The following is a 14,743-nucleotide window of genomic DNA, read 5'->3' as shown; positions in this document are numbered from 1 at the left end:
TGCTATAGGATGTTTAATAGTCTTGTGCCTCCTTATAGTCATCCAATGTCTCTACTCCCTGAAGATCTCCCATCACCAACAGAAGTCGGCCTTCTAAGCCTGGACCATTCGCTACCAGTTACCTAAACAGGAGACGGGAAAAATAAAGACCTACTCTTAAGAAGGCCCTTCCTATGTTATTATTTTGATAATCAGTAATTACCCGTATTTGGTTAATTGGTAAGTTCCCAATGAAAATTTGTTTTGTGTAAATTCCTCTATATTTTCTGCTTCTCCTAGTTAGATGCTTCTGAATAGCTAGATTTCTAAGTTAGATGATTCCTTTCCAGTTGATAGTAAATTTGTGTAAATCAGTGTTTGTTTGATTGTTAATGAATCTTTGAGCCTTTATAAATCTTTAAGGCTTTAAGAATAATAATTTCAGTGGATGTTAAAAGTTAGTGTTTACCTGACAAAATGAGAGTCAGAGGAAATCCATGGGTCCAACAATCAGGATATTACTAGTGCAGAGGATTATATTATCCTCATAAGATCATCTTCTATTGTCTTACACCCCCAAAAGTCACATTGAGTCTTCTCAGTTCAGCTATGCAATTGATAAGAGCATCGCTCTTACTTAGTAACCTGGTGAAAAACCAGATGGTATCCAGTGGAAAACCAGCACCGTGAGTTTAAAGAGCCTGCTATGGCCGCCATCTAGGTGACTAAGTCCAGGTGTTACTCATAGCTATGCTACTTCTCCTCCTTAAACATATGAAGCGTGCCCCAGCCGTAGCTGGGCTCACAAGGACTCATTAAGATGCCAGGTCCTGAGGTGTGGGGACAGTAGCTGAGATAATCTTAGACTTTATCTCATACAGAAAATTTTACTTTATCCTACCGGACACTTGTTGGACCAGTGGAAACCCTCTTGAGTCTTATTTCATTAACTAAACAAAAGGGGGGAAATGTGGGGATATATGTCATTTAAACATGGCTGCACTATTGACAACTGCAGCCCCCACAGGCCTCTGTGCTGCACAGTATGTTGAGACTTGTCCCCAACATGTTGAGACTTGTCACGACTTGTTTTCCCAAACCTATTGTCCTTTTACTGATTGGCTTGTTTACCTGAATTCCTTCTCCCTTGCCCGCACCCAAAGCCCATTGTTCTGTTATTTGCTTCACTGCTTGCTGTATTGACTGTAAATAAACTCCTGGGACTGAAGCCAGGGGTCGACTCCTCAGAGTGACCCTCCTGGCCCCACTTCTCTGTAAGAGTTCTGTTTGGTTACTGTCTCTGCCGCCCCGACATTCGCCGCCCCTGCGACAGATTGACACAGTGGCTGCAACAATGGGCTCGAACTTACTAACAATTGTGGGGATGGGCGCAGGACTGGGCAATGTTTCGTTCTGTTATACGTAAGGTCACTATGAGTCAGAACCCATTCACTGGCAACTAACAATAATAACAACACACATGCACATAATGGATGGTTGTCCTATTTTAAAAAACACATATATCCACAAAAAGACTTGAGTAGCATGTTCATAGAGGTTTATTCATAATAGCCCTAAACTAATAATAACACAAATGTCTATCAACAGAATAGTATAGTCATACAATGGAAAGTTACTAAACAATAAAAAGGAATAAGCTATCACTACTCACAACAATATGGATGAATTTCAAAAAAGCTTTATGTTGAGCTAAAAAAGATACAAAAAGCAATGTTGTCTAATTCCATTCAATGAAGCCAAATTATATTGGCTACATAATTTTGCAGGGCCCAGTACAAGACGAGAACATGGGGCAACTTGTTCAAAAAGCAAAAGAAGGGCAATTATAGGTATCAAAATATAAAGCTTTTTCCTTTCTTCTATAGTCTCTCCCTCTAATTGTCATGGCATTTTCTGCAAATAATGCACTCATGTAAATAACACACCTCACATATAACACAGGCATAGCGCTCTTATGAACGTGATGGGAGGGGTGCTGTGCTGTTGGCAAAAAAATGTATAATGTGCACGTTATTTGCATAAAAATACCGTAGTAGTCAAGTGCTTAACTGTTCGTGCCACCCATATAATAAAATACAATGTACAATAAAATATAAGTGAAATAATAAAAATTATACTTCCCTGAATCTTCTGCTAAATGTAAAATTGCAAAAACTTTTTATACATTTTATTGATTTTCCTCTTCTGGTGAAGAATCATATGCCAAACAAAACAGACTAATTTTAAAGTTAGCAGCCTCCTCCTCCATTTCCTCCCAGCCCTATGACCTACTTCAACAGTTACTTAAAAGTGGCAAAACTATTACATAATCACAGAGGGTAATTTTTGTCTTGTTCCATGTTTTTCCAAAGAAGGCCTGATAATCTCTTTGAATAGTACATGAAAATGAAGATTGTAATGATCAGTCTACAATTTCGACTAGACAACAAAGTGTTGCTTATTTCTTTTATATCTCATGGAATATGTAATGTGCCTTAATTTATGAGAAATTTACATTCATTTTTCTCTGCGATATTTCTGTATACACTCCTGAGAGAAAGGCTTTGACAGGGATCATGACATTTTGCCTCAATGGACTTATCTGTCCTAGTCAAGGATGCCTATTTAAGGACATTTCCCTCAGTGACATTATAATCACACCATTGGGAATGAAATGAAGAAACAGAAATGCTGGAGGCTTTGTTCATATTTAGTTCTCACATCTGCAGTGAAATAAATAACTTTAACAGACTTTTCTAAGATTTATTCTGCCATTTCCCCAACCACTGATCTTCAGGAGGATGGTAAATTATTTTCAAGTTTGTCTGTAATACAGAAGCTAACACACTGTTGAATTATTTCTCAGATCACAGAGGCAATGTTCGATACAGGTACTTTGTAAAGAGCCTTATGAATTTTTTTTCTATGTTATGGCTGTGCTATTTATTCAGAGCTAATATTACTTTGAATATTTTCTATATTTACAATGAATACTTGTTTTAAGAAAATATTACAAATAGAAAAGTTGTAAGACATGAAAATGTTTCTTTTTTTTTTTTAAAAGTATATTGCAGAGCAGCAAATTTCTAAATGCCTCTATAAAAAAAACGCCAGAATCAAACCCATTGCCATGAAGTGGATTCCAATTCATAGTTGCCCCTATATGACAGAGTAGAACTGCCCCATAGGGTTTCCAAGGAGCACCTGGCAGATTCGAACTGCTGACCTTTTGCTTAGAAGTGGAACTCTTAACCACTACGCCACCCTGTGTTAGGTAATTCTCAAGGCCAGGCTGGGGATACAACCTGCGAAGTCATCCATGTGGAAGTCAAGATCATGTACAAGCCCATAGACAGAGGAAGAGCACAAAGCCCAAACAAAACTTCCTGAATCTCAAAAATTTTTACATAAATTATTCTTGCTCAAATTACTATTATTTAATAACAATTGAATTTTTTTTTCTTTTATTTTAAAATCACACTATATATTTAAGGGGGTTTCGCCTCATTCTCTGAATCAGTATTTTCACCTTTTGGCTGGACAGGTTTATCTTTTAACATTCCCCCCCACCCCCCACCTAAATTCAACATGTTCCAGTCCAATTCAACCACATCATTTTCCTGCCCAAACTAGCTCTTCCTTAATTCTTTTTTATCATCCTCTCTGCAATCAAGATTTCAGGCATATTGACTCTCTTCATACTTTTCTTTCCCCCCGAACCCAAGAGTTCTGAAAATGCTGTCTACAGAGTTTCTCAAGAATCCATTTATTCTTTTCAACGCCCACGCTGCAGTCCTGTTATTTTTCTCTGACTATTGCAATACAAGGTCTCTATGAGTCGGAGTCGACTTGACGGCAATGGTTTTTTTTATTGGAATAGCATAGAACTTTTCTCCTTTGCTTTAGTTTCTCCCCTTTCTTGTCATTTAAAATCCCAGCTAGACAGATTTTCTTAAAGGGCAATTTTGTATCTATAATTTTTAAAGAACTTGGTTAAGATAATTAGTCTTTCAGAGGAAGATTCAATAATGAGAGAACAAACTATCAGCAACCGTTTGCATTGGGTGAATTTGTCTCAGACATGGAATTGGAGGGTAGTCCTGCATCCAACGGTAAATATCCTTCATGATGTTGTCAACCTGTTGGAATCTAACGCCCTCATTAAAGAATTAGAACTGCCAGATTCCTTTATTTGTCTTTAACCCCTGAGAAATGTGCATTCCTAACCTTTACTCTCAAGAACAGTTCTTATTTTTTTTTTTTAACATTATGGAATACATAGAAAATTATAATGTACAATGCACTGGGATAGATAGGAGGGGACCTGTGGACATCTACAGGGTGCTTTGTGAAAAGATGGATTACATTTGCTTATATTATATAAATACGTACTTTGTAGATATTAAATAGTGAAGGTGCTTAAGATTTCCAAAAAAATTATTCGATTTCTGATCAATACTTTTGGACAATGATCTCTTCATTTTCTTGATATATACCATCAGAGAGGAATTTTGTTCATATAGGTAAGTGGTTTAAAAAGATGAAAACAATTGTTTACAACCATTCAAGTATTTGTATGTGTTGAAGTTGTATTTAAAGAATCTAGCAGCTCTTCCTTTATTCCCCTCAGAGATGAAACATTTAAATTTCTTTTAATGTTAATGGACTTTGAATCTACTTGAACTTTTTCATTTCAGGATTTCAAAATAATGATGAGTCTCTAATTTATAGAAAGTAGATACGTATTTAGAGCCATCACCTGAGTCTAGTTTGAATCAGGGAAGGGGCAAATTAGTCACAAACACACAGAAGTATTACATATACATGAAGACAGAGATGCAGAGCCAAGATGTTATCTGTCTCCTTGCCTCCCATCCCCACCTCCTTCTAGTACACTCAGGGCTACTTGCTGAGCTCCTTGGGCATCTGCGACATAAGCTTCTTCAGCAGTTCTGTAGGTTCCTTGTCCATGGTGGGTAGCAACATACCACAACTGGCTGCTAAAACAGGCATCCAGGTGCTGGGGTACATACAAGTGTGCTCAGTGCCTGGTGGGAAACCAGCGTGCTCACCGCCTACCGCTCTGAGGGCTGCGAGTCCACCTCCTAGGAATCCTGGTCTGAAACGGTCATTACTTGAGACAACTGGTCTAGGAACTCTCTCACTGCTACTGGGTTGCCCTGAAGGCTAGGAGGGTCAGTGTTTCAGCACACCTGAACCCCTGTTTTCGTACAACTGACTTGGCCTTGGTGTAGGAAATGTCTTTTAAATAAAACCCCTTTGTGGCCACAGGGATTAGGACATCCTGTCAAGAGGTATTTTCCTAGGCTAGACTGATGATAGCTTTGGATCTGTCTCAGGGTTTTCAATCTGAGCTGGCAAATATAAGCTGCTAACATCACTCTCGTCTCACTGGTGATGATCCCCTTGCTACTTACTTAAGAATAACTTCACACCACGGAAATCACAGCTTCTACTGTGTTCTTGCAGTCCCTGGGTGGTGCAAAGGGTTAAGCGCTCAGCTACTAACTGAAAGGTTGGCTGTTTGAACCTGTCCCAGAGACACCTCGGAGGACAGGCCTGGTGATCTGCTTCTGAAAGTTCACTGCCTTGAAAACGTTACGGAGCACAGTTTACTCTGCACACACGTGACGGCAGAAATGACTCGATGGCAGCTAACGACACCCACCACATTCCTTGATTCCCTCAACCAGTTGATGTCCAGCCCATTCATGTATGTATACTATCTCCATGGAAACCAGACAGTGTGGCTGGTGGCTTGTATTGTGTGAAGTCAGTTAAGTAAGGGCCTATGTTTCCCTGATTAAGCCTCTATGCATGGCTCTTGAAGATCTCGTGTGGGAGCTGGGTTTTGTTTTTAGTCAGACTTCTGTGATAGGCAGATGCAGAGGTACCTGGTCAGTTCCATCTTGTCCTGGTTCTGCTCTGCTTTGTGTCCAGCTCTTCTTCCCAACTACTCACCCTGTTGACCATCATCAGTCCCTGGCCTGCCTTTACATGTTTGGCTATGGTCTCAGATGTGCGAGCTATGCAAAGGCACCACCTCCTTCGACCTCTTATGGGCCTCTCTCTGAGCTTCCCCTCACAGCCCCATTGACTGGTGGGTGTCTCCTCTGATCCTCCAACTCCCCCTTCTAGATCTTCACTTCCCCAGTTCTGGTCAAATTCCTATTACAAATCCCCTGTTCCATAACACTCCTGCTGACTCTGCTCCCTTTTCTGAACCCCGTCTCATATATCATATTCTCCATATACCTCTTATTTCTCTAACTTTCTGCACTTCATTTCCTTGTTCAGCCTGCGCCTTCCACCAGAAATGCTTTCCCTCTCTATAAGAGAAAGCCTAGCTATCTTTTGAAGATTTATTTTGAACATCAACTCTTTTCTGAAGTCCTCCTGGTCCTTCCAAGTAGAGACAATTTCTCTTTTGAACTTCTACACATTTGTACCTTTTGTGGTTCTCCTCTCACTTGATCATGTTTTATAGTAAGCCATTTAGTTCTTCCTAATAATAGGAAGCAAATCTCTTCATAAACAGAAAATGACTTAATCCTCTTGTATCCTAAGGCATTTCATTTTTAACATACTGAGTTCTAAATGAATATTTGTTGAATTGAATTGGATATGGGTGCAGAAGTACATTCTAAGAAGTTCAGTAATTTCCCTAAGATTATCATGGGAAGTCAGTTAATCTATTAAAACTATTTGAGGAAAATTTGGTGTTGCTCAAACAGGCAGAGGCCACAGGCAAAATAAATTTATAAACAATCATATGATCTCAGTGTGACATTCGAAGACATTTTTTATAACATAGTTCAGGTAATTCAGAGTGGAGTATTTATTTTCCTTTCTTCAAAAACAATACAAAAGAATTTTGTATTAAGCTACTGATCATTCAAATTCAAATGATTATCAAACTTTTGTTGCTGTTGTTAAACCAGAGAACTAATCTATTTTTTTCTCCAAATGAAAATTTTACCTGAAAGTGCAATATTATAAAAAGATAAAAACGGAGCAGCCAAGGATGGGGCAAAGGCCAAAGCTGCCCTTTGCCTCCCATTTCCCTGCTAACCACAGCCTGTCAGTCACCTCTGGGGAACGCTGGGCTTCATGGGACACAATTTAAAAACTGTTGCCACAATGTTTTCATTTACGAGGGTTAAATCTTACTGTGTAAAGGCATGGCATGTTAGACCTGAAGAATCTCCATCCCACCCCGGACCTAATGCGGCAGAATCAGAAACCCAGGTGATTCTTATATAAGCTAAAGTTACCGAAGCACTAATTCAGAGGGTCTGTGGAATGTTAGGACAGGAAAGGGGACAAAGTGAGGATTTACATATAGTAAACAAACAGAGAAACTCCCTGCCACAGAGTTGATTCCAACTCATAGCGACCCAATAGGACAGAGTAGAACTGCCCCCATAGGGTTTCCAAGGAGCAGCTGGTGGATTCAAACTGCTGACCTTTTGGTTAGCAGCCAAAAGCTTAACCACTGTGCCACTAGGGCCCTTTATGTATAGTAGACACGGGAAATAAGATTGAATACATTGTATATGTAGCGGGAACAATGTGCTGGGATTTCCTCTCCTGTATGATTCAGAGCTAGAGTTGTCCACAGGATCAATGTGTGCCACATTGGGAAGGCAGATGAAGTCACTTAAAGGTGCACACCCATAGTCACTGATGGGCTGATTTCCCTCTTTGGGGTGGGGCAGCAGCAAGGCCTGCAGTATTGTCTGCCTTCCTCCTTGTTGGATCTCCTCCTCAGCTTCTCCAAGTCCCTGGCCAGTCACATATGTAGCTCCGTGGTAAGGGGCGCCAGATTCTTCTGCGGGTTGCTAGAGTTTTTAGGGTGAGTGGCAGTGAGAGACAGACATGTATTTCAGTTTGTTCTCTTGGGTTAAATTTGTCTTTGTGAGTTCCAACTGGTCCTCATGAGTTCTAGTTTTTCCTTGATTTTTCCTGCTTTGCATCCAGAATTTCTTCCCTACTTCTGACCTCGTGGATCCACAGCAACTTCAGACTCAACACCAGCTGCTGGGGCAAATAGCCCTGAACAGGCTGCTTCACCAGCTCTCCCTTGTGGACTCTGCTTCGTGACTTTTCTCTGGTTCCTCAACTACCCCTTCTGGAGATACCTATCTTCAGCTTCTTCAGTAATTGTTAACTCTAAACCCCATAACAAATCCATTATTCCATGTTACTCATGGTGGGCCTGCTAAACTGTAACTGATACATTTGCTGATTCCAGTACTGATTTCTTACCTCCTCCTTTCAGGCCTGTGAGAAAGAGGTGGGGGGTTGGGTGGGGGGAGAAGAAGAAGAAGGCAGGGAGAGGGAGAGAGAGACCATTTTTACTCTTTCATATGAAATATTCTATTTTATATCTTAGGAATCTTCTTGTTCCTTAAACTGAGTTATAGGATTGAAACAATAGGAGGTAACAGCTTCCCTTCTTCATAATTTATTCCATTTAGTCTACAGCCAACTATTAATAGCCTCTGGAATTCATCCAGATTTCTTAATTTCCTTTTCTATTCTTGACCACAGACTAAAAAACACACCTCTTCAGATACAGGATTATTTATTATTACTATTTTTACAATAAGTCCTAGCATTTTTGAGCTATCCCTTGTCTAGTTCAGGACTGCCTTGGGAGTTGTAAATGTTAATATTTTCCAAATTTGTATTGGAGTGTAATAAGAAGTCCCTCCCTGGGTGGGGCGAATGATTTTAATGTTGCTTGACTTTTAACTGAAAATTTGGTGGCTTGAGTCCACTCAAAGGAGCCTTGGAAGAAAGTCCTGGTGATCTACTTCCAAAACAGCCATTGAAAACCCTATGACATACAGTTCTACTCTGACACACATAGGGTCACCATGAATGGGAATCAACTTCATGGCAACTGGTTTTAATAAGGTAGAATGTGTGATGGACTCTCATTACCTTTCAATCAAGGTATGCCTTGCTGGTGTTACATACATTGTTGGAACATGTTCCTCCCTCTGCTAGAATGACAGCCCAATGAAGGCAGGGATTTTAGTTTGTTCTTTGTTGTATCCCCAGTGCTCAAGTGTTCTGATGATGAGGAAGTCTCTAAAGACTCTTACACCAAATCTTTTTGGCATTGCCATGGAAAAAGGGCTGCAACAGAACTGATGAACAATTTGTGGTCAGGAAGATTTTCATACAGCATTGTCCTGTAGAACAATTAAAATAATTACTGGTCTACTTTAAAACCTAGCTCCTAGTCTGACCTTTGGAGTCTTTGTTTTCCAAAACTGACTGAATTCTTCAAAAGAGCACAAAGCCGAGGCAAATATGTCTTACTAGTTTATCTAGACCATTGTCTGACTCAAAGGTGACTTTTTAGCTTCAAGATTCAAAAGGATATCTATGGGCAAATGGCCTGGGTGGATCACCCAAACTCCATGAACTCAAAAATCTGGATTCCAGGAGAATTAAAATGGTTTGTACAAGTGATGAAGTTAAGGATGTTGAGATGGGGAGATTATCCTGGAGTCAACAGTAATCACAAAGGTCTTTATAAAATGGAGACAAGAGGTGAGAGGAAACATATGAAAACAAGCGATTGGGGTTATTTTGAGACCAGCTAGAGACAGAAAAGTCCTTAAGCAACAAGTTATGTCAGTTAAAAATTTTCTAGAAGAATGGTGTCAACCACAAAGCATTGTTTACCTCACTTGCGGCTGAAGTTTAGGGCAATGTCGTCTGCTTCCTCCTACTTCTGCCTGCAGCTGTCTTTCAGATGGACAAGCTAAAACTAGAATCCTGGACATATGGGATAAGAGACCAGGTTGACCACCAGATGGCCCCAGCCCATAATAAGTATTGCGTAGAAACCAAAAGACCCATGCCAAGGAACCGAAATCACCAGACATACGTCATCGAGTGGTGACTGAGCCCATTTCAGAAACGAGAAATCCATCAGCCACTTCCGTGCCAAATCCTAGCCTGACCCCTTTTTGAATATGTATAAAATTAGTGAATATGTATGACTTCTCTTTTTACATGTAATATAAAACTTCCTCCAGCCCTTTGTTCAGGGAGACAATGCTTTGAGAGGGATCTCCCTGTCTCCTTGCTGCGAATAATGAACTATGCCTTGTTTTAAATTCACTTGACTCTTAATTATTCTCAACAAGAGTACAAGCGGTGAACCCATTGCGTTCGGTAACAATTTGGCTACAATCCAAGGAATGCTGGCAGCCTTTAGATGCTGGAAGAGGGAAGGAACAGAATTTCCTCCTGAAACTTCCAGGGGGAACCAGCCCTGCAGATGACTTGATTTTAACCCTTTAAGGCTCAGTTCATATTTCTACCACCGAGGATTGTAAGAGAATAAACTTGTGTTGTTCTAAGTTACTAAGTTTGTGGTAATTTGTTACAGTAGTAACAAGAAAAATAATATATTGGCGGTATATTTTCTTTGCAGCAAGTTGTTTCTTTATTTTTGGGATAAGCTTTGTAACTTTCTGGCATTATTGGCCTGCCTTTAAGTTTGCGAGTGAAATAGAATTTTGTAAAGTCCACAATTCATTGCTGATTTTCCCACAAGCATCTATGTTTCTTATTTTGAGATTCTTTAAAGTTTAATGAAGGCAGTGTCACAATAAACTGACTCTAGTATACTTAGCAATTTTAAAACATATTGGGTGATTTCTTCATTTATGGACACATCTCTTCATACATTTAACAGTCCCTTCCATATGACAATTAAAAAAAACATCAAACCAGTTGTTGTCAAGTTGATTCTGACTCATAGCATTTCCAAGGAGCAGCTGGTGGATTCGAACTGTCAACCTTTTGGTTAGAAGATGAGCTCTTAACCTCTGAGCCACAAGGGCTCCCCATATGACAATAACACCTATAAAAGTTGGTGTTAACCTCATCATTTTTCAGATGAGCAAACAAATTTAAAGATTAAATTTATCTTCCCCATGGCTGCCAATTACAATTACGTGGTCCGGGAAGAGCATTAACCAAGGTCTCTAGATCCTTAATCACCACCCAGATCCACCTAAAACCATGAGGGGCCTCAATGCATATCTGTGGAGAAGCCAGTCCATATCTCCATGCTTAGCCCACCCCCCATCCCAAACCAAAATACCAAAGAGAAAGTGTTTGAACTCAAATATGTCTGCCTCTGAATTTTGGGTTCTTTGTTTTTAATTGTTTATTTTATTTTTTTATGAAAATACACAGCAAAAGATACACCATTTCAACACATTTTACAAGTACAATTTAGTGACATTATTTACATTCTTTAAGTTGTGTGACCATTCTTGCTATCCTTTTCCAAATTATTTGACCACAATTAACATAATTTCATTACCCTCTGAGCTTCTCATTTAGTCTTTTGAGATGCTATTGTCCATTTGATACCAAATAGATAATTCTTTGAAAGAACACAGTGCTCAAGGCAAGCATAAACCAAAACCAAACCCGTTGCTGTTGAGTCGATTCCTACTCATAGCAACCCTATAGGACAGAGTAGAACGGCCCCATAGGGTTTCCAAAGAGCAGATGGTGGATTCAAACTGCTGACAGTTTGGTTAGCAGCCGAGCTCTTAACTTTACTGATAAAGCTAAACTATGGTTTGGTTCAAAGCAGAATTCAGCAGACAGCTTTTGTTTGAGGTTTAAGGTTTAAAGACTACCTCAGGGCAATAGTTTTGGGTGTTCATCCAGTCTCAATGGCTCAGTGGAAGATCTGGATTCCACTGAGAATTTGAAATTCTGTTCTACCTTTTTCTCCCTTTTGATCAGGATTCTTCTACAGAATCTTAGATCAAAATGTTCAGTAGCAGCCATGTGCACCATCTATTTCTTCAGGTCTTATGGCATAGGAGGCAGTTATTCACGCAGGCATTCCATTTCCTCCTCTGATTCCTGACTCTGAAGTTTGGTTTCTTATTATTGCATTTGTTTATTCTGAGCTCCTTGGTAAAGAATAACTTAAATCACTAATATGAGCTTTTGGTATCTTGTCTTTTGTTTGAAAAATGGAAGAATGTGTTGGCAATTGGAATGTGAATACACCCATCGAGGAGGTGGTGACCAGACTGAAGATTAGGACTCTAATGTGCATGTGTTTGGGAGTGAGGTTTAAATCATATGTATTAGACTGAGCTAGATTCAAGCCTGCCAATACAGTGTGGCAGTGCTCATAAATCCATAGGAGTAGCCAAGTCACATTAGAGAGTTGATGAAGAATAAGGGAATTAAGCAACAAAGATAATATTTTAACCATTAGACTGATAAATAAATAAATCCCCAGATGGAAAAATGGGCAGCATAAATTCATAGAGACGTTTTAGAGGTTTAATAGGTAGTGATATATCAAAATGTAAAATGTGCATACATTATGATCTAACAATTTTACTACTAGTATCCTTTTGGATCTTACAGGACTAGAGTAGCGTTTTGTCTAAGGCAATTTTTATTCCATGATTGGAGCAAAACTCATCTGAGTACTCTGGTGCCCCATGAATTATAAGGTTTATCCTTTCTGGTTGGTGGGGACAGGAACTATACCCAGGACTGTAATAGCATTAGGTGCTGTTCCCTCTAATCCTTTCATATGGTTCTTTCCCCTGCCTTGGATTGGTTCTTCGCATGTATGCACTGATCAGTACTCTGCTGAATAATTGAGGAGGACCCTCTGCAGAGTCTCAGATTTCCCTCTATGTACAGCTTTCTCTTCTTGGACTTTCTGTCCTAGCAATTATACCCTTCTAGGTCTCCCTGGGGTCTCAGCTCCATCTCTTCAACTCAAGGAGACTGTTGGGCTTTTCCTGGGCTTCCCCTTCCTGCATTGGGCCTGGAAACTCACTCAAGGCAGTAAACTGGGGCAATTGTTAGGTTTGTTTATTCCCTTCTCTTTGGGATCACTGTCTTTCATCGTCTGATGTCCAGTGTGTTTATAACCCTTGTTTCAAGTATTTTGCCTAGTTTTCTTGATTGCTTCATGTGGGAGGGTAAATCTTGTCTCTGTTACTCCATCTTGGCCAGAAGTAGAAGACTATGTTGCTTTTTTAAAGAGGAATAAATATACAGAGGATAATTATTTAGCCACAGTTCACTGGAAACAGCTACTAATTGATAAAAATTTTTCCATTTTTCAGTCATTTACTCTTTCAAGGTTGCCTTTTCCTGTGTAGAACTTTGCTCTGTGAAAGTGACCTATATTGGGGTGTTAGGATATGCAGGGGTGACCTTTGGAGTCCAACTTCCTCCTTGGGGTGCTTTACCTTCCAAACTAGTGATTAGAGCCTGGATAGGAGTCAAAATGCCAACATTGTAGGGAAGGGCTCTGCTGAATTTGGTTCTTCAATTTCAGGGGCATTGTGCATTTTGTCTTATTTCAACATAACCTTGCTACCCACTTTCCTTTAAACAAATCCTACCTCTTTAAATTATCACACCTGACTCTTCTGAGAGGTTTGACATATAACCTCACCTCCCTTAGAACTAACTAACTGCCTTGCATAGTATTATACCCATGTGTCATGGATTGAATTATGTCCCCCGAAAAAATTGTGTATCAATTTGGCTGGGTCATGATTCCCAGTATTGTATGATTTGTGTACTATTTTGTAATCTGATGTGATTTCCGTATGCGTCACAAACTCTATCACTATGACGTAATAAGATGGATCAGCAGCATTTATATTGATGAGGTCTACAAGATTAGGTAGTGCCTTAAGCCAATCTCTTTTGAGATATAAAATAGAGAAGCAAGCAGAGACACAAGGGAACCTCATACCACCACGAAAGCAGTGTCGGGAGCAAGAGTGCGTCCTTTGGACCTGAGATTCCTGCGCTGAGATGCTCCCAGACCAAGGGAAAACTGATACATCACAAGGACCTTCCTCCAGAGCCAACAGAGAGAGAAAGTCTTCTCCTGGAGCTGATGCCCTGAATTTGGACTTGTAGCCTACTAGACTGTGAGAAAATGAATTTCTCCTTGTTAAAGCCATACACTTGTGGTATTTCTATTATAACAGCACTAGATGACCAAGACACCTTGCAAATAGACCTGATTATTACTTGTTAGTAATTTTTCAGTGCATATCTTTTAGAATCTCAGAACAAGCCCAAATTCCTGGACAACAGTACAATCCATTTTGGTCAAACACATAATATTTTATATTTTAATGTCTCCACTTTGCCCATTTTCTAGCAGTATTTATTTAAATTTCAGCCAGAATTCATGTCAGGCAGAGCAATATGAATGTCCAACTGGAGTTTAAAGATAATTTCCTATCATTTTTCTCTTCTCAAAATTCCTGCCTCCTTTTTCTTTCTTCCTCTGGAGATGGCAAGTAAGTTTTCTAAGCAAAAGATCAGTTTGTGAAACTATTGTGTGACTTTAAATCAAAGCTAGTTTCTGACTTTTGTTATCACTGTAATACATTGCAAAAATTCTATTACATTTCATAAGTTTTCTTAATTATTTTCAGATATGGCAATTTTGTTTTTCTTAGTTATAGGTTAATGAAGCCATCTTGCTCTTTGGCATGTGAATTTTATTTAAAGTGTAATAAGATAAACAACTAAACAAATCTCTTAATTTTGTTACAGATCCAAGGCAATCAAAATATCTTCTTAATTTATAGAAACACTTTTCTAATTATTTCGCCTAAATAAGAAGCTTCTCACTCTCAAAGACATAGTAAACTACTTTTTAGTGAGCTGTAAATGGATATAAACAAAC

This window comes from Trichechus manatus, unplaced genomic scaffold, assembly GCF_000243295.1.
Source record: "Trichechus manatus latirostris isolate Lorelei unplaced genomic scaffold, TriManLat1.0 scaffold00089, whole genome shotgun sequence".
NCBI lineage: Eukaryota > Metazoa > Chordata > Mammalia > Sirenia > Trichechidae > Trichechus > Trichechus manatus.
Note: the sequence above shows the minus strand (reverse complement) of the source record.